We start from the raw sequence: 27,620 nt of genomic DNA on the forward strand, positions 1-27,620 counted from the left end.
GAAGATAATTTCTTATTGTGCCTTGTAGGCTGCAATATTAAGTTAACAAATTACTTTGTGGACAAGATGTACTTGCATTGTCGACAAGGGAATGGATATTGATATGTTAGAAAAGTGAAGATTAAAAAGGGAATTAATGGCACCTGGAGCTGAAATGGCAGAAAAATGGTCTCAATTTGTTTGTAAATGGTCTTTTGTGCAAGAACGGTCTGTATTTATTTTCCCCTTATTCTCAACAATGTAGTCAGAGCCAGCTCATTACTCCACCCAAAAATTGCCAACTTGGTGAAGTTATTGACGATAAAGTAAATAACAATCAAAGAAAAGCGCATCAAGTGCAGGAATTTCAAATACCAGCCAGATTTCAAATTCAGTGGGGTACAGATTCAGAAATTCCTACTTCTCGACCAAATGGAACAATTCTAAAATGGGTTTTGATCCAACACTCTAGCAATATATGCGATAATGTGAGTTGCGACCGTAATAATGCCGCTTAGAATAGGACATTCTATACATTGCCCATTATCTTTGGGCTTTCCATTTGAAATATGTAGTTTCCATACCTCCATGGGATATATTTGGCTGTACATTTCCAAAATGTCAATAATGCTTCTGTTTCCCCCCTGAAAGCTCCCCTAAAATAAAGCTGGCTCTGATTTCCTTGCATTTCGATAACTGCATTTCAGGCTGGAAAGAATTTGTGCCAAATCTTTACCAATGCAGTAGTTCTCACTTGCCAGCTCACATAGGTCAGTCACCAATCAATGACTAATCAAAATCGATCTTTTTCCTTTCCGTGTACAAGTCTTACTTACTGGATGCAAGTAAAAATCCATGAAACACTTGCCATCACCAATTATGTGAGATTTAACCATCATGGACTTCTGGAGAGACTTACAGAACATAGAACATTACAGCGCAGTACAGGCCCTTCGGCCCTCGATGTTGCACCGACCTGTGAAACCATTCTAAAGCCCATCGACACTATTCCCTTATCATCCATATGTTTATCCAATGACCATTTAAATCCCCTTAATGTTGGCGAGTCCACTACTGTTGCAGGCAGGGCATTCCACGCCCTCACTGCTCTGAGTAAAGGACCTACCTCTGACATCTGTCCTATATCTATCACTCCTCAATTTAAAGCCATGTGCCCTCGTGCTAGACGTCACTATCTGAGGAAAAAGGCTCTCACTGTCCACCCTCTGTCCAATCCTCTGATCATCTTGTATGCCTCAATTATGTCGCCTCTTTACCTTCTTCTCTCTAATGAAAACAGCTTCAAGTCCCTCAGCCTTTCTTCATAAAATCTTCCCTCCATACCAGGCAACATTTTGGTAAATCTCCTCTGCACCCTTTCCAATGCTTCCACATCCTTCCTATAATGCGGCGACCAGAATTGCATGCAATACTCCAAATGCGGCCGCACCAGAGTTTTGTACAGCTGCAACATGACCTCATGGTTCCGAAACACAATCCCCTCTACCAATAAAAGCGAACACACCGTACGCCTTCTTAACAAACCTCTCAACCTGGGTGGCAACTTTCAGGGATCTATGTACATGGACACCGAGATCTCTGCTCATCCACACTGCCAAGAATCTTACCATTAGCCCAGTACTCTGTCTTCCTGTTATTCCTTCCAAAATGAATCACCTCACACTTTTCTGCATTAAACTCCATTTGCCATCTCTCAGCCCAGCGCTGCAGCTTATCTATGTCCCTCTGTAACTTGTAACATCCGTCTGCATTGTCCACAACTCCACCGACTTTAGTGTCATCTGCAAATTTACTCACCCATCCTTCTACGCCCGCCTCCAGGTCATTTATAAAAATGACAAACAGCAGTGGCTCCAAAACAGATCCTTGTGGTACACCACTAGTAACTGGACTCCAGTCTGAACATTTCCCATCAACCACCACCCTTTGTCTTCTTCCAGCTAGCAAATTTCTGATCCAAACTGCTAAATCACCCTGAATCCCATGCCTCCGTATTTTCTGCAGTAGCCTACCGTGGGAAACCTCATCAAACGCTTTGCTGAAATCCATATACACCACATCAACTGCTTTACCCTTCATCCACCTGTTTGGTCACCTTCTCAAAGAACTCAATAAGGTGTGTGAGGCACGACCTACCCTTCACAAAACCGTGTTGACTATCTCTAATCAAATTATTCCTTTCCAGATGATTATACATCCTATCTCTTATAAACCTTCCCAAGATTTTGCCCACAACAGAAGTAAGGCTCACTGGTCTATAGTTACCGGGGTTGTCTCTACTCCCATTCTTGAACAAGCGGACAACATTTGCTATCCTCCAGACTTCTGGCACTATTCCTGTAGACAAAGATGACTTAAAGATCAAAGCCAAAGGCTCAGCAATCTCCTCCCTAGCTTCCCAGAGAATCCTAGGATAAATCCCATCCGGCTCAGAGGACTTATCTATTTTCACACTTTCCAGAATTGCTAACACCTCCTCCTTATGAACCTCAAGCCCTTCTAGTCTAGTAGCCTAAATCTCAGTATTCTCCTCGACAACATTGTCTTTTTCCTGTGTGAATACAGACGAAAAATATTCATTTAGCACCTCTCCTATCTCCTCGGACTCCACGCACAACTTCCCACGACTGTCCTTGACTGGCCCTACTCTTAACCTCGTCATTCTTTTATTCCTGACATACCTATAGAAAACTTTAGGGTTATCCTTGATCCTACCTTCCCAAGACGTCTCATGTCCCCTCCTGGCTCTTCTTAGCTCTCTCTTTAGGTCCTTCCTAGCTAACTTGTAACTCTCGAGTGCCCTAACTGAATCTTCATGTCTCATCTTTACATTAGCCTCCTTCTTCCTCTTGACAAGTGTTTCAACTGCTTTAGTAAACCACGGTTCCCTTGCTCGACCACTTCCTCCCTGCCTGACAGATACATACTTATCAAGGACACGCAGTAGCTGTTCCTTGAACAAGCTCCACATTTCCATTGTGCCCATCCCCTGCAGATTTCCTCTCCATCCGATGCATCCTAAGTCTTGCCTCATCGCATCATAATTGCCTTTCCCCCAGATATAACTCTTGCCTGCGGTATATACCTTTTGTAAATAGATTTGTAAATAGCCTTCAATTTAAATACATTTAATGAGACTTTTGCAGTGGCAGAGAGACAGTTCATTGTGAACTTGATTTCCCTGCCTGAAATGAGAAAAAAGAACAATCAGTAGACTTCAGGAATATGTACTAACTGCGATGAAGCAATTTGCAACCAATTTCTCTAAGAGTCTATTGGGACCATTCAACATATTGGAATAGTACAACAAACCAGAGCATTTTTTCTGTATAATATTTATATCTTCAAAGTCCACACAGCAAGTGAAGCTGGTGTGTGAAGTATCTGTCATTAGTTCACAGAACTATTGTTAATCCTTCACCACCAAAAGAATGAAACAGATTATCTTGTCAGTGGGTGATTTTTTTGTTATCTGTTCTTGTGAGAAAAAGCTTCAGAACAGTGTCTCAAATTTGTGACCCCTCTCGGTAGTTACTTATTTATTGACTTTTTAAATGTTACTTATCTGCAATGTCACTATTCCATTGTAAAACAAGACTAGATTATTGCTGTGTTCAAAATCATTGTGGTTTGATCAAGATTTTTTGATGAAACAACGGAGAGGATTGATGAGCATAATGCAGTTGATGTACATATGGATTTTCAATAGCCTTTTGACAAATACCACTAAAAGGCTTGTTAGCAAAATTAAAACCTGTGGGATTAAAGAGGCATTGTCAGGGTCGGAATGGAATTGGCTTGGGCCAGAAAGTAGTGGTCAGTGTAAACTGTTTGTTCTCAGACTGGAGGGAAGAATAGTGTGGTCTTTCCCTGGAGTTAGTGCTGGGGCCACTTTATTTTTGATATACATTAATGACCTTGGTACAAAGAGGAAAATTTCAAAGTTCTCAGGTGACATTAAATTGGAAATACTCCGGGGGGGCAGGTGAAATAGGTAAAAACCATGGCAGATGAAGTTTAAAGCAGAGAAACATCTCATGATTCATTTTCTAAGGAAGCGAGAAATATATGAAGGAAATATCCTGTGCTGTATTGTTAAATGGTACAATTTTAAATCGGGTGTGGACCTGGACAAACTTGTCCGCAAAACTTTGAAGGTGGCAGGAGAAATTGAGAAGGCATAAGGGAAAAAAACTGCATTCGGAATCCTTGGCTCACTAAACACTGTTTAGACCCCAGCTGGAATAGTGAGGTAAATTTTGGGCACCACACTTGAGAAAAGGGGCTCAGGTCTTTGAGAGGGTACAAAGAATGTTTACCAGAACAGTACCAGTACAAAACAATTCAGTTACGCAAGGAAATTCAGGTCGTCTTGCAGATAACAATCAAGTTTCCTCTCCAGCACAAAATGCTTCTGGTCAAAGCCACAAATTGCATCCTATATGACAAACAAACTAGCCCTCCTTATCCTTTTCGAGCTGTCTGCACTGACGCAGGGCCAGAGATTCTGCTCTGTCCACATATCGACACCATTCCGAAGACAGTCCATTTCTATCTCATCACCGAATTCCACCCCAGCCTCAGCTGTTCTGCTGCTCAAACATTCATCCGTTCCCTTCGTTATCACGACACTTGAATATTCCAACACAACCCTGGCCAGTCTCCTGTTCATAACCTCATCCAAAACTCGGCTGTCTGTGTCGTAAATCACATCACGCGATTAGGAAGACAAATGATATGCTGACCTTAATTGCAATGGATTTGGAAGTCCAGGGAAAGGAGGCAGTGCTGCAATTGTGCAGGGCTTTGGTGAGACCACACATGGAGTACTGGATACAGTTCTGATAAGTGCGCTATAGGAAAGATATTCTAGTGTTCGAAAGGAAACAACAAACGTTCAATAGATGGATTCCTGGGATGAAAGGGTTATCCTATGAGGACAAATTAAGTGGAACTCTTTGAAGTTTAGAACAATGAAAAGTGATTTCATTGAAACATAGAAGACTCTGAAAGATTGCTTCTCTGGCTGGAGATTTCAACACTTTGGGGCAGTGTCTCAAGTTAAAAGGATGGCCATTTTGCACTGATATCAAGAGTTACTTTACTCAGTGTGTTTCAAATCTTGGGAATTCACTGCTCTGGAGCAGTCCTCAGCAACCTAGGCTAGTGGGTGGGCCGCATGAGTGGGCCTCCTGCATCTCAGTAGCCCACAGGATTAGAATCAGCTATGTTCACCAACTGTGATCCTTGAATAAGATTGAACCCATGCCAAATATTTCATAACAAGTTATAGAAAATTGTGATGAATGTAGAAATTGTTGGACATTATATTTTATATTCTGTTGCAATAATGTTATGAAAAACCTTGGTTATAATGGCAGTGTGTCTACTAAAGATGCAATTCAAGAGTCGGAAAGGATGAGGTAATCATTCATGGCAACCATTTACTTGGTTACTGGTAAAGGACTAATGAAATAGTGTTCCGACTGCTGGAGATTCCCTAAAGTGTAGGTCATTTATGAGGGATTGTATTTTGTTCTAGCAAAGCAGGTCATGGAACTTAGTGGGACACAGATAATGCAATAATGGGAGGAGCCAGGTCTGTCCGTAATTTTGCTGTCTGTTCTCGGATTTTAAGTTGAATAGCAGTTTTGCCAAATGTTGATCTGTTGAGCAGTAGTGTACTGGATCTGCTCTTGAAAGGAACTCTCTCCAAAAGTCTGTACAGCGAAGCAAATAACCTGTTTATTTAACTTTATTTATAAGTGGAATTTGAACTGCATTGGGTTGCTTAATTGGAATTCGTGGCAGGTGCAGTTTGTTTTCCCTTTTATTTAAGAACTGTTTAACTGATAATTGTAAAGCTATTTCTTTGACGTTAATGTGGTTAATTATGTGTTTAAATTGAAGTTTGTTTTAACACAAAAGATATCTATTGCTCACTCCTGGGGGTGAAGTATCCTTTCCTCAGTTTCACAAATTGAAATATTGTTTGGGATTCTTGTCCGCTACTCTAGCAACTGTCGGTGGTCTGGTTCGATATCCATTTAAAATTTGTTTCCCAATTAAGGGGCAATTTCATAGAATCATGGAATTTACAGTGCAGGAGGCCATTTGGCCCATCAAGTCTGCACCGGCCCTTGGAAAGTGCACCCTACCCAAACCAGCACCTCCATCTATCCCGGTAACCCAATACCCTCACCCAACCTTTTTGGACATTAAGCATGACCAATCCACCGAACCCAAACATCTTTGGACTGTGGGAGGAAACCGGAGCACCCGGAGGAAACCCACACAGACACGGGGAGAACGTGCAGACTCCGCACAGACAGTGACCCAAGCTGGGAAATGAACCTGGTACCCTGGAGCTGTGAAGCAACTGTGCTCACCACTGTGCTTGCCAATTTGACATGACCAATCCACGTAACCTGCATATCTTTGGGTTATGGCGGTGAGACCCATGCAGCCACATGGAGAACGTGGAAACTCCAAATGGATAGTGATTTGGGGCCGGGATAAAACCCAGGTCCTCGGCGTGTGAGGCAGCAGTGCTAACCACTGTGCCACCATGCTGCCTTGTGGTTCGGTATCCTAATGAAATGCTTAATCATTTATAGCTGAATAGAACTGCCATCAACCTCAAGTGGTAAAAACAAAATAAATATTTAGGTTTGATTGGGTGCAGAGGGAGCGTACAGCTCCCACAGTCAGTGTTGTGTGCAATCATCATATGCCTCAACTCACTTGATCTTTCTGTACATGTGTATGACGTTTGTTATACCAGTCGGAAAAAATGTTACACGGATGGAAACCAGTGGAATGTGGCAACCCTACGCCTGGGCAATGGTCAACAAAATGCCTCGCGTGCAGCACTCAGAACACTGATGGGCCACGTGGTCCCAGATTGCCTGTCACTGCTCGTGAGGGTTGGAGATACTCAATCTTTGAGTACACTCAAGGCTGAGATAGATTTTTGAACAGAAGGGAAATCAAGGGAAAACTTGTGGATTAGTCTGGTTTTATTACAAGCTGAATAAGATTTGAGGGGTCAACTCGGCTTGCTCCTTCTCCTATTTCATATGTTCTTGCAGAAATGCAACCCATAATTACTTTGTCCAGGTGAGAGTGAATGAATAAACTTGGTAGTAAGACTTGCCCAATAACAAAATAGAAATAAAATTAATCTCTTATAAGGCTTGTAACAAACACTAAATTGCTCACATCAAATGCTGATGATTTTCTACTAAAATGTGGTGCAGTACCATCTGGTGCAGGTGCAAATGGAACAGTTACAACTTGGGATAGAATTACCCAGGCATGAGATTTATTCAACTTTGCCACAGACCTGAATCATTACATTGGTTATCAGCCTTCTGGCCCTTCTCTATCGCTTGTCCGACTTAGAAGTTTGCCTCATGAAAAATGGCATCATTAAGTGCATTACGAGAAGTCTCACTTGATTAGAGTGTCACACAGCTTCAGCATCATTCCGAGAATTACATGAGATGGTCTCTGTTGTACAGAATGTTGATTCAATAACAGCTCAATATTCTGCAAGATTTTTCGATTGCTTCCCTGCAATTATTTAACATGATAAAGGTTGCACCATCATCACTGTCGTGTTAAGCACAGTGAGATAACACGGGCTGCAACTAGATGCAGCTATAACTCAAGTAGACTCCAGACCTTGAAGTTAGTTCAATTTGATTTATTGAACCTGTCACACAGTTAGCACAGTTCTCTGTGAGTTTGACTCTCTGCTAACCTGAGTGTGATTTCTCTATATCTGACTGAACCAGACTAGCTCTTAGCCACGAGCTGCATGCGTTACGTGATATGTACACTGGACTCACTCTGTAGATGTCCCTAGTAGAAAGAGGTGGTGTGTGAGTGCCTCTTGCCTTTTATAGTGGGAACCCACCCCCTAGTGTTCTGCCTGCTGATTGGTTATGTCCTGTTCCCTGTGCTCATTAGCTGCCTGTCTGTATCTCATGAAGTGCATGGCTGCATATCATGACATCTCCCATTTCGGAAACGTTTTTCTGCAGCCTATGTGAAAGTATTTATATGTGTAGGTCGAAAAACTAATGTATTTACATGAAATGGCTAATGGGAACATATGTACAGATGCAAACAGGTGTCTAATGTGCAAAAACAGAACAGAGCAAACAAAACAAATGTTCATAAGTCCAGTCTCTGGGGCTTGCGTCTGATCCTGGTCGACCGCCGGCGAAGTGGTGGTGGGGACGACGGCACCTTGATGGGCGGGATTGCAGCCAAACATGGTGGCCTCGTGGTTCAAGGTGTCGGGAGGTGGCACAATGGCAGATGGAAACAACAAAGAATGTGGTTGCAGGTGGGCAACTGCGCGCAGGGCCCGTCTGTTGCGCCGCACAACAGAGCCATCAGCCACACGCACAACGTACGATCGAGGAGCAGCTTGTCGGACAACAACCGCTGGAGCTGACCGCCTCCATCAGGCAGCTGTATCCGAACAGCATCCGTTGGGAATAGCACAGGCAAATCGATGGCATGAGCATCATAGCTCTGCTTTTGATGGTCCCTGAGTTTCTGCACCTTCTGCAGCACCAGGAGGTGATCCAGATCAGGCAAGTGTATGACTGGAAGAGTCGTCCGCAGATCCCTGTTCATCAGGAGTTGAGCCGATGACATGCCGGTAGACAGAGGGGTGGCCCTGTACGCAAGCAGTGCAAGGTTGGCGTCGGAAGCAGAATCAGCAGCCTTGCAGATGAGCTGCTTCACTATGTGCACCCCTTTTTCAACCTTCCCATTGGACTGCAGGTAATGTGGGCTTGAAGTGACGTGATGAAACTGGTATAGCTGGGCAAATCTTGACCACTCTTGGCTACTGAAGCAAGGACCATTGTCACTCATGACAGTGAGGGGAATGCCATGCCTGGAGAATGTCTCCTTACAGGCCTAATGACGGTCCTGGAGGTGAGGTCCAAGAGCTTCACAACTTCTGGGAAGTTGGAAAAATAATCTATGATGAGCACATAATCACGACATAATCACGTGAAAGAGGTCGATGCCCACCTTGGACCATGGGGAGGTCACCATTTCGTGCTGCTGAAGCGTCTCCTTGCCTGTGCTGGCTGGAAGCGTTGACAGGTCGGACAGTTGAGGACCATATTTGAGATGTCCTGACTAATCCCAGGACAGTAGACAGCTTGCCGGGCTCTGCGCCTGCACTTCTCGACACCCAGATGCCCCTCCGTGTATTTGCCGGAACACCAAGCTCTGGAGACTGTGTGGAATGATGATGCGATCCAGCTTGAGGAGGATGCCATCAACCACCATCAGGTCATCCTTCACATTGAAGAATTGGGGGCACTGCCCTTTTTGCCAGCCATTGGTGAGGTGGTGCATGACTCGCTGTAGAAGTGGGTCCTTGGCTGTCTTATCACGAATGCGAATCACCTTTTCATCCGACGCCGGGAGGTTGTTGGCCCACAGCTGCACCTGTGATTCGATCTGTTGTACGAATGCCGGTGGGTCGGCAGGCAAGGTTATTGAGCGGGACAAGGCATCCGCAATAATGAGCTCCTTGCCCGGCGTGTACACAAGCTCAAAATCATACCGTCTGAGCCGGAGGAGAATGCACTGCAGCCGTGGCGTCATGTCGTTCAGGTCCTTGTGGATAATGTGGACCAGAGGCCTGTGGGCCGTCTCGACGGTGAACGTCGGCAGGCCGTAGACATAATCGTGGAACTTGAGAATTCCAGTAAGCAGGCCCAGGCATTCCTTTTCAATTTGGGCGTACTGCTGCTCGGTGGCTGTCATCGCCCATGATGCATCGGCAACCGGAGCCCAGGGTGAAGTGTCATCGCACTGGAGCAACACCGCGTTGATGCCGTCCTGGCTCGCATCTGTCGAGATTTTTGTTTCCCTGTCAGGATCAAAAAAGGCTAATCCAGGTGCAGTGGTGAGCTTGGCTTTCAGCTGCAACCACTCTGCTTAATGAGCTGCCTGCCACTCAAAGGCAGTAGACTTTTCCAGGTGTCTGAGGGCCGTGGTGTGTGAGGCCAGGTTTGGAATAAACCTGCCCAAGAAGTTCACCATTCCTAGGAAGCGCAGCACCGCCTTCTTGCCTTCAGGGGTCTTCATGGCTTCAATGAAAATGAAATGAAATGAAAAAATGAAAATCGCTTATTGTCACAAGTAGACTTCAATGAAGTTACTGTGAAAAGCCCCTAGTCGCCACATTCCGGCGCCTGTTCGGGGAGGCTGTTACGGGAATTGAACCATGCTGCTGGCATGCCTTGGTCTGCTTTCAAAGCCAGCGATTTAGCCCTGTGCTAAACAGCCCCTTGCCCTTGACCCAATGACCTTGCCCTTGTCTGTGTCCGGGCGCACACCTTGCTGAGATATCTGGTCACCCAAGAACTTCAGTGTTGACATACCAAAGGAACACTTTGCCCTGTTCAGCTTGAGGCCATTAGCATGGACATGGCAGAATACCTGCTGGAGACGAGAGATGTGCTCTTCGGGGGTTGTAGACCAAATGATAACATCGTCCACATACACACGAACCCCTTCAATGCCCTCCATCATCTGCTCCATGATTCTATGGAAGATCTCCGAGGCCGAGACAATGCCGAACGGCGTACGACTGTAGCAGTACCTGCCAAACGATGTGTTGAAGGTGCAGAGCCTTCTGCTGGACTCATCCAGCTGGATTTGCCAGAACCCGTGTGATGCATCTAACTTTGTGAAAAACGGGCATGAGCCATCTCACTTGTCAGTTCCTCCCACTTTGGGATGGGGTAGTGTTCCCGCATAATATTCTGGTTTAGATCCTTGGGATCAATACAGATGCGCAGCTCCCCCGACGTTTTTTTCACACAGACCATCGAGCTGACCCAGTCAGTCGGTTCTGTGACTTTGGAGATGATGCCCTGGTCCTGAAGATCCTTCAACTGCGCCTTCAGGCGCTCCTTCAGTGGAGCCGGAACTCCACATGGAGCGTGGACTACAGGCGTGGCATCAGGCCACAGCAGGATCTTGTACCGATATGGCAGAGTGCCCACTCCGTCAAATACATCCAGGTACTGAGCGAGGATGTCATCAATGCGAGCTTGAAGATCCACGTTGGGGGAGGTCATTGTGTAGACCCGCTGTACGAGGTTTAGCTGCTTGCATGCCCTGTGTGCCGAGCAGGGAGGCCCTGTCTGGCGTGACAATTTCAAACCTTAGCCTCGCGAGAACGCTTCTGTTGGAGACAAGCAGGTGGCAGGATTCCAGTGCTGTGATGGCATTGCCGTTATAGTCCAGGAGCTGGCAGGCTGCCGGAAGGAGCTTGGGTGGCTTCTTGATGCAGTTGAAATCTGCCTGTGAAAGGAGATTGGCACAAGCACCTGTGTCCAGCTTGAACTGGACAGAGCATTGATTTACTTGCATCACTGCATGCCATTCGTCCACAGAATCCACAGTGAGGATGAGCAGGCTCCGTGACGATGTCGGTGAGTTATGTTCACGCGTGGTGATGATGCCCACATGGTAGGGGAACTCCAGGCAATCGTCCTCTGGATCCGTGATGCTGCCATGATCAGAATCCTGCAAATCGTGCTGGACACTCCGAACGCGCCTGCGTTGGAGTTGGGTGCGCTGGCCCTTGACTGGTGGTGCAGACCTGCACAAGGCTGCATAGTGTCCAGGCTTCCCGCAATTTAAACGCGCCTGCCTCTTGCAGGGCAGTGTTTCTTTAAATGGGCCGTTCCACAGTTCGGGCACGTCGTTACGCTCCGTGCGCCTCACACATGCGCAGTGCGGTCGGCAGACATTCGCACCTGCGCAGTGTGGTGATCGGCCGCTTCGTTATCCCAGTCGCATCGCGCATGCGTGGGGCCCCGGGAAGAGCGTGCAAAATGGTCGCTTTCATTAAGGCTGAGGCGCTGCATCCGGGCGATGGCCTGCACACTCTCTACCTCGTGGGAGGCACGTTTCTCAGTTTTAGCCGATTTATATTGGGAATACCGATTTTTGGCGTGCTCATGCACTGTACACGTTTCGATCGCGACTGAAAGGGTCATATGTTTGATTTTTAAAAGCTGCTCTCTCAGAGGATCAGAGTGAACGCCGAAAACGACCTGATCCCTGATCATGGAGTCAGCAATGTCACCAAAGTTGCAGGATAGCACTAGTAGACGGAGATTAGTGAGGAAGGAGATGAAAGTTTCGTCTTTACCTTGTAGGCGTAGCTTAAAGAGATAGCGTTTGAAGATTTCATTGGTGTCCACTTCACAATGACTGTCAAACTTGTCCAGGATGGTCTGAAACTTTGTCTTGTCCTGGCCTTCGGTGAAGTTAGACCAGTTAAAGATTTGGATGGCTTGATTCCCCGCAGTTGAGAGGAGAAGCGTGATATTTCTTGTATCAGACGCACCCTCGAGATCTGAGGCTTTGATGTACAGCAGAAACCTTTGCTTGAAAGTCCGCCAGTTGGCACTGAGATTGCCGGAGGTCCTCAGCAGTTGAGGAGGCTAGATCTTCCCCATAGTGCCGGGATGTCTTTGCTGGTCATCACGGAACAGATTGAGGTAAACCACCTAAGAATAACAGTTACTGGCACCATGTCGTGTTAAGCACACTGAGATAACACGGCCTGCAACTGATGTAGCTATAACTCAAGACATTGAAGTTAGTTCATGATTTATTGAACCTGTCACACAGTTAGCACAGTTCTCTGTGAGTTCGACTCTCTGCTAACCCGAGTGTGATTTCTCTATCTGACTGAACCAGACTAGCTCTCAGCCACGTGCTGTATGCGTTACGTGATATGTACACTGGACTTGCTCTGTAGATGTCCCTACTTGAAAGAGGCGGAGCGTGAGTGCCTCTTGCCTTTTATAGTGGGAAACCACCCTCAAGTGTTCTGCCTGCTGATTGGTTCTGTCCTGTTCCCAGTGCTCATCAGCTGCCTGTCTGTATCTCATTAAGTGTATGTCTGCATATCATGACAATCACTTCCAGATCTCTTTCAGTCTCTTCTAGTCAACAGTACTTCTGAAGTATGCATATTGGCTGTCTTTCCCCCCGCAATTTATAGTATCTTGTATTTACTGCACTGAAGTTCTTCAGAGATGGCGTTGGATTTGCAAGAGGCATCAGAAATTGTCTCCCCAAATCCGCAGAAAATTTGACAGTATTCTGCTTGCAGTGCATGATCTAGATGCAGATTTAAATCATAGACTGGTCAGCATCATTCTTAAAAGACAACATATGCCTCCTGTACAAAAAAGTTCATTGCAGTTATGTTATTCTTTTTTGCCTTGCTTTGGAGGGTTCTCACTCCTGGGTGGGATAAGAAAGATGCGAACCAAAACTGTCAAAACAAAACCATCAAATTGCTTTGAATTCATTACAATGTACATCATAGAGTTTGACCAGAAATAATACCTCTATAAACACATCGAAATGAAAAATTGGAATTCCCTTTTACTTTTTTCTCATTATTTGAATATCTCAGTTTGAACACTGAATGTTGATATCATCAAGGAATTCAAATAGGTTATTCTGCCTGACCGGGTGGGAAAGCTGAAAAATCTGTGTAAATGGCAGTGACAACACCACTGAAACACCCTTGATTTAAAGAAGAGTTCCACTGACATCAGTCAAGTTCCCTCGCACTGTCAGGATTTGAGAGCTCTTACCGAACATGGACAGGGGTCAGGGTCAATAGTTGATTGAAAATACTCATTTATAACAGAGGAGGTAATGGCAGGAGTTGTTTAGGAATGTGAGTAAACTGAACTGCTCAAACTGATGTAGAGACCTGCAACATTTCTGATGCTTAAGCCCCAGCATTCCTCCAAAACCCCTGTTACTGATACGGAGAAGGGAAAGGCAATTTTACAACCTGGAGAAAACAAACAATAATTTAATAATGTCAAGCTAATTTTCTTGCTCATGTCTGTTAAACATAGAAAATCCAAGCAGGAATACATCATTTGGCTCGTTGAGCCTGCTCTGCAATATTCTGTTAATTGTGCAAAGTAGCCATGTTTACTTTAAACATTATACATACTCACATTTGGAAAACAAAGGTAGTTTTAAAGGATTAATATTTGTATTGGTAATCATTTCAAATAAGGTGTACTTCTAAGTGGATTGAATTTAATGTTTCTGTGCCTGGAAGGGTAAAACCTAGTTAGATTCATGCTGGATCAAGGCTTTTGTATGAGTGAAGGTTGGTAAGTTCCAGCTGTGTTTCTATTGAGCTTTGAGGGCTACAGCTTGCAGGGCAAATAGAAGTAGCAGTCATTGCTTTGCAACTGGAAGTCTTTTAAGAACAGAAAAGCTTTTATGTTTTAGCTGGATATGTTGCAACTGGAGACAGTACATCTCTCAACTCTGCCAGAAAAAAAACAGTGGACAGGACGGGAGCTGCAAAGAGGCAAGTTTCCCAAAGACCTAGTTACAGTCCAAATAAGCAGGGAATTGGGACAGAATGTCTGAAGACAACTGGAGTTAACAGAACAGAGACCAAGGTATTGTTGAGGAGGATTAAAGGAAAAGGAAACAAAGTGTAATGAATTAAAGAGACAATTACAGTAACCAGGTTTAAAGTGGAAAAGGAGTTGTCAGAGGCAAATCGTCATTTTAATAGAGTCTGGGAACTGTGAGTGAGAGCAACTGGGAACAGTTTGTACAGCAGCCAAAACAAAGAAGTCCTCAAGTAAAATCCTGCACTGAATTTGTTGTCTAAAGCGGAGTGGAAGCTTAGTTTAAAAGTGTCATTTAGAAAACCGGGTCTGGATTTCAGAACGCGAACCACTAAACAAAAGCACACTTGAGAGAAGATTTTAAAATGTGTTTTTGGGAGTGGAGTTTGGAAACTCTCACTTGACACTAATCTTGTGGGAGAGGGGGGGGGGGGGGGGGGGGGGGGGGGATTCTGAGGAAGGCATCCACAAACATTCACTTCGGGTTCAAGTGGGGAAAATATATTTGCCCACAGTTTTCTTGTGTGCTTAAGAGGAACTTAGTGTGAATTAGACCATTGTAGATTAAGATGTACTTTGTAATGTGTGTTAACCCTAAAACCTGTGTGTAATTGTTAAGCTAAGGGGGGAGTAAAATCGTATTGTATCATAATCCAATTTTTTCATGTTCAATAAATGTTTTTCCCTTGTTGTTAAAACTAATTAGTGGCCCCGTGACTCTGTTCCTCCATGTTTTGGAAAAAAAAGTAAAGTTACCGTCTTTTGAATCAGGGCTCCATTCTGGGACGGAGCTATAACACCATTTGGGATCGTAACAATTATTTATCTGTCAATCACACCAAGGCATGATGCTTTTACAAGTCTGATGGCTCATCCACTTTCAGATCAACACATTTTTCAGTTTTAAGACATTTCTGAATGGGTTGGATTGGATTTGTACCGAGGTCCAGTGAAAAGTATTGTTCTACGTACAGTCCAGACAGATCATTCCATACAGGAAAAATGGCCATCTAAGATAATCTATTGAGGCAATTTTTTTTTGAGAAACAACGTTAATGAGGTATTTTTTGGCATTGTAAACAGTAGAATTACAGAACGAGAAAACAAAAGGACTGTACAAGAAACAAAGTACATAGTGCAATTGCCCTAACCCGTCCCACCCAGATCTATTGAGGCTATATTGATTGGAAGAAATGTATTTCCTCAGAGTACACATAAGTGGCGTGAAGTTTCAGCAAACAAATGTCAATGCCATGCCTAACAACTGCTTTAAATGAGTTGTAGGAGAATGTGGTCAGAAAAATGATTGAAGATTACAGCTGCAGCCATTGATAATTGAACTTTGAGGGGAGAGCCTTATTGCTACCCTAATAGCAACAACTTTTATTTACACCCTGCCTTGAGCATTGCAAACAAAACACCCCATGTTTTATTGGAAAGTTCATCTGTAGAATGTAAATACAATGAATTAATACACCACATCTGATCTTATTTTTTTTCTAATGGGGAGGCGAAACAAACTGGTCACTGTGTGAAGTAATTCTTCATTATTCAGCTCTTTTACTTCTGAAACCAACTCAAATCATAATCTTCCAAAGTGTTGAGAATCTGTGGAATTTGCTACTCCAGAGTGCAATGGATGCTAGGACAGTGAGTAAATTTAAGGAGGAATTAGACAGATTTTTAATTGGGTTAAAGGGTTATGGAGAACTGGCAGGATGCTGGAGTTAAGGGCAGGATGAGATCAGCCATGATCGAATTGCGGACCAGACCCTATGGGCCAAATGGGCTAATTCTGCTCCTAAATCCTATGAATTTATGATAATCTCCTGGATGTGAGGGGATTAACTATAACAATTTCCGGTGTTTTAAATTTGAATTTGCCCATATTTGAGCACAAATTCGCTAGCTTGTAAAGCGGCCGGCTATAAGAAACATCCAGGACAATGTTGGCTTCAATTAAGTTTGGGACAAGGCACATAATTAGGGCACAGTGGAGAGAGATTCATTTTGCAATTTATAGAGTTAACACCCAATTTGCAAAACTGGGTGCAGAGGTTCAATTCTTCAACAAACACTTTTGTATGGTAATGGACACTAAAAATCGTTTGGAGAAGTCAAATAAAATCCAGGTGAGGTCATGGAAATATAAATTGTACATGTTGCAGAGGAATGAATAGTTAGTCATATTAAAAATGCTCACAAGATTTCGATTTGTCACGTTTTCCGAGGTACAGTGGAAAATATTGTTCTGCACACAGTCCAGGCAGATCGTTCCATGCATGAAAAAACATAGGACACACAATAAATACACAATGTAAATCTTCTTCTGCACTGTAAATTCTATGATAATAAAATACATAGACATCGTGTGAAGCACACAAGAGTGGAGAGGATGCATAGAGTGATCAGTTCAGTTCATAAGAAGATCATTCAGGAGTCTGGTAAGAGCGGGGAAGAAGCTGTTTTTGAATCTCTTAGTACGTGTTCTGACTTTTGTATCTTTTGCCCAATGGAGGCAGTTGGTCGAGAGAATAATCCAGGACAAAGATGCCTTTGATTATGCTGCCCGCTTTCCCAAGGCAGTGGGAGATGTAGACAGAGTCAATGGATGGGGGGCGGGTTCGCGTGATGGACTGGGCTGTCTTCACGACTCCCTGTAGTTTCTTAAGGTCTTGGGCCGAGCAGTGGCCGTATCCAACTGTGATGCAGCCTTTCGGATGCTTTTTATGATGCAGACTGTAGTCGATGAATAGGACTCTGACGTACGAGTCCTTGCTGTCGTGACGCTTCAGGGATGAGTGTTGGGCCAAGGAGATAGAGTCTGCTATGGACCTATTATGGCGGTATGCGAATTGCAGTGGATCAAGGCATTCTGGAAGTGTGGAGTTGACGTGCTTCATGACCAACCTCGCAAAGCACTTCATGATGGTAGACGTCAAGGTCACCGGACGGTAATCATTGATGCATGTTGCCTGGTTCTTCTTTGGCACTGGTATGATGGTGGTCTTCTTGAAGCAGGTGGTAACCTTGGAATGGAGTAGGGAGAGGTTGAAGATGTCTGCGAACACAACTGCCAGCTGGTCTGCGTACGATCTGAGTGCAGGACTAGGGACTCTACCAGGACCCATTGCTTTCTGTGGGGTCGCTTTCAAGAAGGCCAATCTGACTTCTGAAACTGTAGGTATGGGTCTGCCGAGGCTGTTGGGGCAGTTGACAACAGTTTGTTGACTCCCTGCTTGAAATGAGCATAGAATGCATAGAGTTCATCTTCAATGCATTGGGCACGGAAATAAACAGCCTGTTTGCAACCTCGTGGCAGTTCAGTGACTTACAAAACATAAGCTACCTCGAATCATAAAATTAGGGTTAGGGTTAGCCATTCAGCCAGTTGTGCGTTTTGTCTGTTCTGGCCATCTGAAAGAGCAATTCACCTAAACTGCCACTAGTCTGTCTTCTGCCCATAACCTTGCAATGTTTTCCTTTTCAGATAATGACCCAATTTCCTTTTCAAAACCTCAGTTGAACCTGCCTGCACCTCTCATCAATTTTAAATCTTTCACGCGTCTGAACCATCTCCACTCTGACAATTACTTGGGAAGCATCTTCTTCTCTGGTAAAGACAGATGCCTATGGACAACAAGATAGTGCAGCAGAGTTTGTAACCCACTCAAAACAAAGAATATTTCGAGGAAATATTGATCCCTGTGCATTAACTATTTCACATGAAGAAAACGTTAGAAAGAAAAAAATTGCAGACAAGCTCTTTCCTGATAGAAGATTGCGAACCCCAGAAAACATGTTCCCTGTCTGAACTCTCAGCCAGGATCCAAAAATAAAGGACTGAAAGGTTTTTGTGCAAGTTTTAGTTTGACTTCTTGTTTTCTTCTTTCTTTAGTTTTCAGGTGGTGGCCTGAAATCCTTTTTCCAATCACACCTCCTTCAGACACCTTTTGTTTTCTACATGACCCATTATCACTCCCTTGCACCACCAAACCCTATCACAGCCTATCCTATCACAGCCCTTAGCGTTTGTTCCTGTTCTAACATTCTCACCTTTCATTTACTTAACATGTACTATGAAATCTATTACACCAATAACTTTGCAAGGTGTTGATGAAAGAAAAGTCATCAACCCGAAATGCTAACTCTGGCCTGAATTTTCACACTGACAGAGGGGTTCGATCTGCCAAAAAATGTCCAGATTCCAAAGTCCCACCCCCAAACCTGGCCTCCACTATTTTTCCATTCATACGATTTTGGTGAGATCGATGTTTGAGATCTGAAGTAAGCAGATTAAACCTGGTAGGAATCATTTGAGCCTTCTGGGTTCGTTTGGATGCCACTTTCGGGCTTGGCTCCACCCTCATCCCCACCTTGGACATTGCCTCAAAGAAGGCTGCCCAGAACCCAACAGGTCTGTGACATGCCCAGAACATGTGGGTGTGGTCGGCCGGGCCTCTCTGGCTATGTGCACATTTGTTCTCCTCTTCCTGTAAGAACCTGCTCATTCGGGTTCTGGATATGTGTGCTCGGTGCACCACTTTCACTGCATTAGGCATAGCCTTGCGCGTGTGGAGGTGGAGTTTGCCCTGTTCAGTGCTTCGCTCCAGAGTCTCACCCCCCCCCCCCCCCCCCCCCCCCCTATTTCTGTCCCCAGCTCTTTCACTCATTTTTCCTGTGTCTCGTCCAACAGTCGCCTATACAGGTCGCCGCAGTTCCCCCTTCCTGGGTCGCCCACATCCATTCCTCTATCATCGAGTGCCTTGGCATCCGTGGGTATAATGTTGTGTAAATGTCGCAGTTCGTTCCCTTTGGGAAGTTGCAGCCTCTCCGTCAACTCCTCTAATGCCGCAAGTTTGTCGTCCGTGTGGAAGTCCCCAACGGTCAGTGTCCAGGCCACGTCCTACCTCCACCTCTTCAGGCGATGTCCATTGTGGCTGGCACAAACCTGTTGTTGTTGCAGATGGGGGCCATGGTGGACATTGATCAGGCTGAAGTGTTGCCGTAGCAGATTCCATGTCCGGAACGTGGCTATTCCACTGGATTTGTAGAGTGCTTGGCTGGCGGGGATGGGAATATTGCTGTGGTAAGGACCCCGAGGGACGTTCCTATGCAGGAACCCTTCTCCATCCTTACCCACTCTGTTTCTGGCTCCCTTACCCATCCCCTCACTCTTTCAGCTGTGGCAGCCCAGTGGTAGGATTGCAGACTGTTTTCAGCTCCCTTACCCATCCCCTCACTCTTTCAGCTGTGGCCGCCCAGTGGTAGGATTGCAGACTGTTTCCAGCTCCCTTACCCATCCCCTCACTCTTTCAGCTGTGGCCGCCCAGTGGTAGGATTGCAGATTTGGGAGGGCCAGGCCTCCCATGCTTCTCTTTCTCGGCAGGACATTTTTGGGGATCCTTGGGTTCACTTCTCTCCCCTCCCCGCCCCCCCCACACACAAATGGCCTGGTAATTTTATCTATTGTATTAAAGAAGGCCTTCAATCGGAATGGATCAGACCAGGAAGCGGAACCTAGGCAGTCTTGGCTGTCTGCACTCTCCCCGCCAGGGAGAGTGGGAGTGTGTCCCACCTCTGCAGGTCCTGCTTTACCTCCTCCACCAGACTGGTCAGGTTCCATTTGTGAATCCATGTCCAGTCAAGGGCAATTTGGATCCCCAGGTAGCAAAATTTGTTTTGGGCTTGTTTAAATGGCAGTTCCTCCAGCACAGCCCCTCTCCCTTGTGGGTTTACTGGGAATATTTCACTTTTGCGCAGGTCGACTTTGTTGCCTGAGAAGACTTGAAACTCTTTCAAGAGCTTCAAGATCCCTTGCATGCGGCCGTAGAGCAACAGGTCATCCGCATAGAGTGAGACTCTGTGCCCCCTCTCTCGATCCATTCCCGCTTTTTGCCGTTCTGAGGGCAATAATGAGGGCGAACAGGAGTGCGAACAGCAGGCATCCCTGCCTTGTGCCCTGTGCAGCTGGAGGTATTTAGAGCTGGTGGTGTTGGTCCGCACGCTCTCCGTGGGAGTGCTGCACAGGAGTTGCGCCCAGGAGGTGAAACCTTTTCTGCATCCAGGGAGATCAACACCTCTGGTGTTCTCTTTCCGGCAGAGGGGGGGGGGGGGGGCTGGCGCCTAATGTTCGATGTTTGCTGTCAACCCTTAACAAAGCCTGTCTGATCCGCTGTGACCACCTTTGGCATGCAGTTTTCCAGTCGGCTGGCCAGTTTCTTGTTTAGTATTTTTGCATCTACATTGAGCAGCGAAATGGGCCTACAATACCCGCATTCAGTCGGGTCTTGGTCTTCCTTGGAGTTGGAAGCAGCATGTCCCCAGCCAGTGAGTCTGTGAACATCTCCCACAGGTGAGCTTTATTCAATCACGGTTTAAATTTTGATAAAGGTGTTGAACAATGACTAAAACAGGTCAATTAAGCTGAATCAGGTAGTAACTGATTAGATAAGTGTCTCTCGAACTCTTTTTCCCTGGGTCCCACCTTTGCTAACCGGCCGACCTTCACAACCCATCCGGCCGACCTTTGCAACACATGCCTCGTTCACTTATCTTTAATGCAAAAGGGTCCTCACGATGTCCTGCCTGGTCCTGATGATTTCACTCCAATCAGGTTCACAGGAGGAGAGGGCAATGTGCATATCAGGTGCAGATTCCTTTTTGCCGTCCTCACTTTTGAGAGACCGGAAGATCCAACCTTGCACATGTAGCTCATCGTGAGGGGAAATAGCAACAAAATCCTTGTTTTATTCAGCACAGGACATTCCTGGGAGATGTGGACAGCCTCATGAGTTTTTGGAGTATTTTTATTGTGCTGGCACTGGTCAGGTACAGCACCATCGTCTTTTCATTTGGAGTCAGCTGTAAGTTAACAACTCACTCTAGGGTCCCACCTCAAAAAGGAATTTTTCACCCACCATTTGTCTTTCAAAATCTGAAACTTCTCCTCTCATCTGCCAATGCTTCCCTGCATCTAACACACGTAGGCTTTTTATCGGCACAATTCACAAAACCAGACCTCAAAAAGTCATCTTTATACTGCTTTGTTCCCGGGTTAAGTTTCTTCTTTGTAGGCTGTTCACCAGAGGCCTTGGAGCTCTGTACTGAGGTAACATGAGCAGTGCCCTGTCCTGTGCTAGACTCTCCTGAACAGCTCTCTCCAACAGAATCAGATGAACGATCCTGACCAGTAGATACTCTGCCTATTTCTATCTCTGGCCGTTTCTTCCTTGTAATAAAAATGATTTATCTTCACAGTCCCCTTGCCTTGCTTGCTTGCAGTAGAAGATGGAAGGAGCTCTCCTCCATGATTTGTCACCAAAAGCACATACATGGAGGCCGCTTGACGTCAAGTGTACGTGCTGATCTTCCGGTCCAGCTGTTGTCAACTGATTTTCCTGTTGTTTGCAACCTCTGCCGCTGGGGAGCCTTCAGTGGGGTAGGTCGCCGGACCAGAATCCTGCCGGTGGGAATGGCCAGAAAATGTTGGCCTCGGTGTTCTCTCTTGAGCAAAATGATTAAGGGTCATGGTGAGAAGCTGTTCAGCTGGGATAACAGGCACTGTTCCTTAAAATTCTTAAATACTAATACTCTCGTGACAATGCACATCCAACATTTATTACACCATCAAGGAGCAGAATGTAGATCAAAAGACAGAATAACATAGCCTCCAATGGATCTGCAGCCAAACTAAAAACTGGTTTTGCACTCAGCAGAAAGATTCCTACATTTCTATTTGAGCTGTCATTGACCGAAAAGACAACAGAGAGATAAAACATTCAGAGCTAATCGGGTGACAATGACCTATTGAGAGTTAACCATGTTAATGGTTTCCATTAATGAGAATTTTGAAACAGTATTTAAATATGGCACAGAGGAATCTTTAATAAGGCAATGGAATGGAGTTGTCCAAATATATTTCATATATTGTTTTATGCAGCATCTACAATGAGCGCACCTCAAAATATATTTTCCTGCTGGAAGGTGAGTTATCACGTTGCAAATATGCTGTTTAGCACAGGGCTAAATCGCTGGCTTTGAAAGCAGACCAAGGCAGGCTAGCAGCACGGTTCAATTCCCGTACCAGCCTCCCCGAATAGGCGCCGAAATGTGGCGACTAGGGGCTTTTCATAGTAACTTCATTGAAGCCTACTTGTGACAATAGGCGATTTTCATTTCATTTAATTGCTCACTGATCAATGCAATTCAAAATAACCAATGGTATTGGATTTGGGTTTGTTTATTGTCACGTGTACAGAGGTGAAAAGTATTGTTCTGCATACAGTCCAGACAGATCATTCCATACAAAAACAAAACAGGGCAAACATTGAGGGAATGGAAACAAAATGGACTACTGATCCTGGATTTAAGCATACTCTATCTCAGTTCATCAAATAAGTATTCATTGAAGTCGGATTCGACAAGACATTGAAGCACCATCACAGTGACCCCATAAACGCACCTTTATTCTATTCAGTTTGCCCTCAGCAGAATACAAGGTTGATAAAATCTGCAACATGGTTTAGTTTTTCATATTTAAGATCTTGAAATGCGAATCAACTGAATCTAATTTACAGCTATTGCTTTTCTTGAGTAATGACTAAAAAAACAGAAGTAGGGTGGTAACATTTTCCCTTCGTTCATTGAAACAATTTCACACCCTCTCTCATCTCAATTGGGTATTCGCTAATTTCCTTGTCCTTTTTTTCTCTGTCCTTAATCTGAAACAACTCAGTTCAACGCACACAATGCCAGCTGCAGCAGCACTTGAGAAATGAGGGGCTTCCAGAATCTTGGAACCCACATTTACCCACATTTATAAGTGATAATCTGTGTGACAAGTTGCAAAATACTAGGCAAAAAATGCAATGGTCATCACACATGGGAAAAATCATTTCTAAGGAATTTCATAGAATTTACAGTGCAGAAGGATGCCATTCGGCCCATCGAGTCTGCACCAGCTCTTGGAAAGAGCACCCTACCCAAGCCCACACCCGCACCCTATTCCCATAACCAAGTAACCCCATCCAACACTAAGGGCAATTTTGGACACTAAGGGCAATTTAGCATGGCCAATCCATCTAACCAGCACATCTTTGGACTGTGGGACAAGTAAGGGGGCCGAAATAATACAAATTAATCGGTACAAAGTGGATGTTGATTGGCTTAGGGATTTGTTGATTGAGGGATTTACCTAATTAATTTTACAATTGCTAATAATACTCAGTCCCCTCATCATACTGTCATGTCCTCCTTCAGCTTTGGAACTTTGTTCTTCCTCTGGACCTCCCTCCAAAGCCAGCACATCCTTCCTTAGATACGGGCCCACAACTATTCGCAATATTCCAAATGAGGTCTGACCAAAGCCTTATCCGGCCTCAGCAGTACAGATCTCCTTTTGTATTCTAGCGCTCTTAAAATGAATGCTTGCAGGCCATTTACCTTCCTAACTGCCATCGGAGCCGGCAAGTTAAACCTTAAGGTAATCTTGAACTAGGACGCCAAGTCCCTTTGTGTTTCAGATTTCCGAAGCCTTTCCCCATTTAGACAACAGTCTATGCCTCTATTCTTCTTGCCAAAGTGCATAACCTCACACTTTTCCACAATGTATTCCATTTGACACTTCTTTGCCCACTCTCCAAGCCTGTCCAAGTCCTTCTGCAGCCTCCTTGCTTCCTCAACACTACCTGTCCCCTACATATCTTTGTGTTATAAGCAAACTTAGAAACTTAGCACAATGCTCTCTGTTACTTCTTCCAGATCACTAATGTGTATCGTGAATAGTTGTGGTCCCAACAGTGACCCCTGCAGAACACCATTAGTCACCGGCTGCTATCCTGAAAAAGGCCTCTTTATCCCCACTCCCTGCCTTCTGCTGGTCAGCCAATCATATAATCATACCAGTAGCTTGCCCCTAACACTATGGGCTCTTATCTTATTTAGCAGTCTCCTATACGACACCTTGTCCACTGTCTCTCCTCGTTACTTCCTCAAAAAATTCGAACAGGTTTGTCAAACATGACCTCCCCTTGACAAAGCCGTGCTGACTAAGCCCTATTTTACCATGCATTTTCAAGTACTCCGCAATCTCATCCTTAATAATGGACTCTAAAATCTTTCCAATGGCCAACGTCTGGCTGAACAGCCTATAATTTCCCGCCTTCAGCCTTCCTCCCTTGTTAAAATTAGAGTGCCCAATTCATTTTTTTCCAATTAAGGGGCAATTTAGTGTGGCCAATTCACCTACCCTGCACGTCTTTGGGTTGTGGGAACGATACCCACGCAAACACGGGAGAATGTGCAAATTCCATACGGTCAGTGACCCAGAGCCGGGATCAAACCTGGGACCTCGGCGTCGTGAGACAGCAGTGCTAACCACTGCACCACCATGCTGCCCGGCAAGGGGGAGGGTATGTTGTATTAGACATTTTCCACTATGGGACCCTTGCTGACTCCAGTGATTCCTGAAAGATCACCAATGCCTCCACAACCTCCTCAGTTATCTCCTTCAGAACCCTGTCCAGTCAGGGTAATTTATCACATGTTTCAGCTTCTCCAGCACCTTCTCTTTTGTAATGGCTACTGTACTCACCTCTGCCCCATGACTCTTATATGTCTTTTCTATCTCCTGATTTATTTTCTGTCCTACATCCTGAAGACTGCGAGGGGGCCTGTACATGAATCCCATCAGGGTATTTTTTCCTTTGTGATTTCTCAACTCTACCAACACAGATTCTACGCCTTCCGACTCTACATCGCTTCTTGTTTTCGACTTAATTTCATTTCTTATAAACAAGGCAATCCCGCCGCCCTGCACATCTGCTTGTCCTTTCAATAGGACACATATCCTTAGATATTTAGATCCCAAACATGCAGCCATGTCTCTGTGATGTCCACAACATTGTACCTGCCAATTTCAATGTGCACTGCAAGCTCATTTACCTTGTTTAGTTTAGGTGCAACACCCTCAGTTCTGGGTTTTGGTATTTAGGCACAACGCCCTCACAGCCCAACAACCTGAGAACAACTTGCAGGCTATTCGGCACATGGACAGCATTCCATTTTCCTTGACTAACTTTATGTCAATATCATCGGCATTTAAAGATAGGAACTTCACAACAAGAAAGATCATGATGTCGAATAAGCTTGATATGAGTGAATGGTACATCAAATAAACTGTTCTAACACCACAGACATGTTCCAAAATGCACAGGTAATGAATACTGTTAAAATAGATAATTTTATGTACTATAATAGTTATATGTGTGTGCATATTGAGGCATGTCCATTTGTGTGAGCATATAGAATCATAGAACTTACAGTGCAGGAGGCCATTCGGCCCATCGAGTCTGCACCGCCTCTTGGAAAGAGCAACATAGTTCAGACACTGGATGAAAGCAAATTACTGCGGATGCTGGAATCTGACACCAAAAGTTAAAATGCTGGAAAACCTCAGCAGGTCTGGCAGCATCTGTAGGGAAAGAAAAGAGCTTACATTTTGAGCCCAGATGCCCCTTTGTCAAAGTTAAAAGACATAGAAAGTGGGAGATATTTATACTGTGGGTGGGGGGGATGAATGATGAGGGATAGCCACAGAAACCAAGGGAAAAGAATGCTAACGGCAGTCACCAGAGAGAACAAAAGGTGCGAAAGGCCAGACAGCAGAGAAACTAAGATCAGGAGGTAAGCTGTGACAGATGTAGATGGGGGGGGGGGGGGGGGGGAGGAGAGAAGGAGGGGAAGGGGGAAGCAAAGGGGAGAAACGGTAATGAGATGGGGATGGGGGAAATATACATACATGTATAAAGAAAGACAAAATAGAAATAAATGGTAAAAGACAGTTAATTGAAATGGAATGAAAACAAAGGGGTCAAGGTGGGGTAGAGCTAATCATCTGAACATAGATCAGACAATTGGCTAAAGTCCAGTGCGTTTAAAAAGTTTTCCGATGCATTTAGGAATCAAGCTGTAGATCCTGAAAGGGTGATGGAATCAGATGAAATAGTGATTTTGACATTTCTTTATAAAAGGCACCAGATTAATGCATGACATAGAAACATTTTGTCTGCGGGCGTGCTGATGATTGTTAAGCGTTCAGTATCATTCACAACCTCTCACAATACTGCAGCGCCCAATACCTACATGATGCAAGAACCTCGACAACACCCGTGCAATGACCATCTCCAACAAGACGGAGTCCAGCCTTCTCCCCTTGTCATTCAATGCCATTATCACTGCTGAATACCCGACTATGAACATCCTGGGAGTTACCCTTGACCAGAAACTTCACTAAACCAACCATGTAAATATTGTGGTTATAAGAGCAGGCCAAAGGCTGGGAATTACACATTAAGTTTTATAATAATCTTTATTAGTGTCACAAGTGGGCTTGCATTAACACTGCAATGAAGTTAATGTGAAAATCCCCTAATTGCCACAGTACGGCGCCTGTTTGGGTACACAGGAGAATTCAGAATGTCCAAATGACCTAACTGTGGTGATGTGCATCAATGTAAATACATGTAGGCTAGCTAGACACTAGAGGGAGCACCAGTGACATCACACACACAGACCCAACCAATAGATCAGGTAGATAGGACACGACCAATGGACATTCACGATACACACGGAGGTGACACGACCACAGGGGGATATTACACCAACCCATATATAAAGGACACCACACACATGATCTGCCTCTTTCCAGTGGAGACAGTCAGTGAGTAGAGACACAGGGTTGATTCAATATTACACCCACCACGTGGATTGCAGCAACTGGTTAGTCAGTCTGGGTAGCTACAGTAGGATTAGCAGTCGTGTCGAACCCGAGTAATAGAAGTGTAAATAGTTTAATAAACGTGTTGAAGTTATCGCCACGTCTGAACCTTCCTTCGTCAAGTGCACCACAAGGAAGCCGCTTATGTTACACCTACAACATAACAAATCACAAACAGCGCGTCTCTCGGGACTTGTGGGAGGAAACCGGAGCACCCGGAGCAAACTCATGCAGACACTGGGAGAACATGCAGTCTGTCCGCACAGACAGTGACCAACACATTATCGAACCTGGGACCTTGGAGCTGTGAAGCAACAGTGCTACCCATTGTGGTTCTTGACCTGTTGAATATTTCCAGCATTTCTGATTATAATTTC

The 27,620-nt window shown here is 44.8% G+C and overlaps 1 protein-coding gene across 1 annotated transcript in view; it reads right to left on the reverse strand.

Moving 5' to 3' along the window:
- chchd3a (coiled-coil-helix-coiled-coil-helix domain containing 3a) overlaps positions 1 to 27,620 on the reverse strand; it is a 344,371-nt gene that overhangs the window by 235,742 nt on the left and 81,009 nt on the right. The window lies entirely within an intron of this gene.

This window comes from Scyliorhinus torazame, chromosome 13 (genome assembly GCF_047496885.1).
Source record: "Scyliorhinus torazame isolate Kashiwa2021f chromosome 13, sScyTor2.1, whole genome shotgun sequence".
In the NCBI taxonomy this organism is placed as follows: Eukaryota; Metazoa; Chordata; class Chondrichthyes; order Carcharhiniformes; family Scyliorhinidae; genus Scyliorhinus; species Scyliorhinus torazame.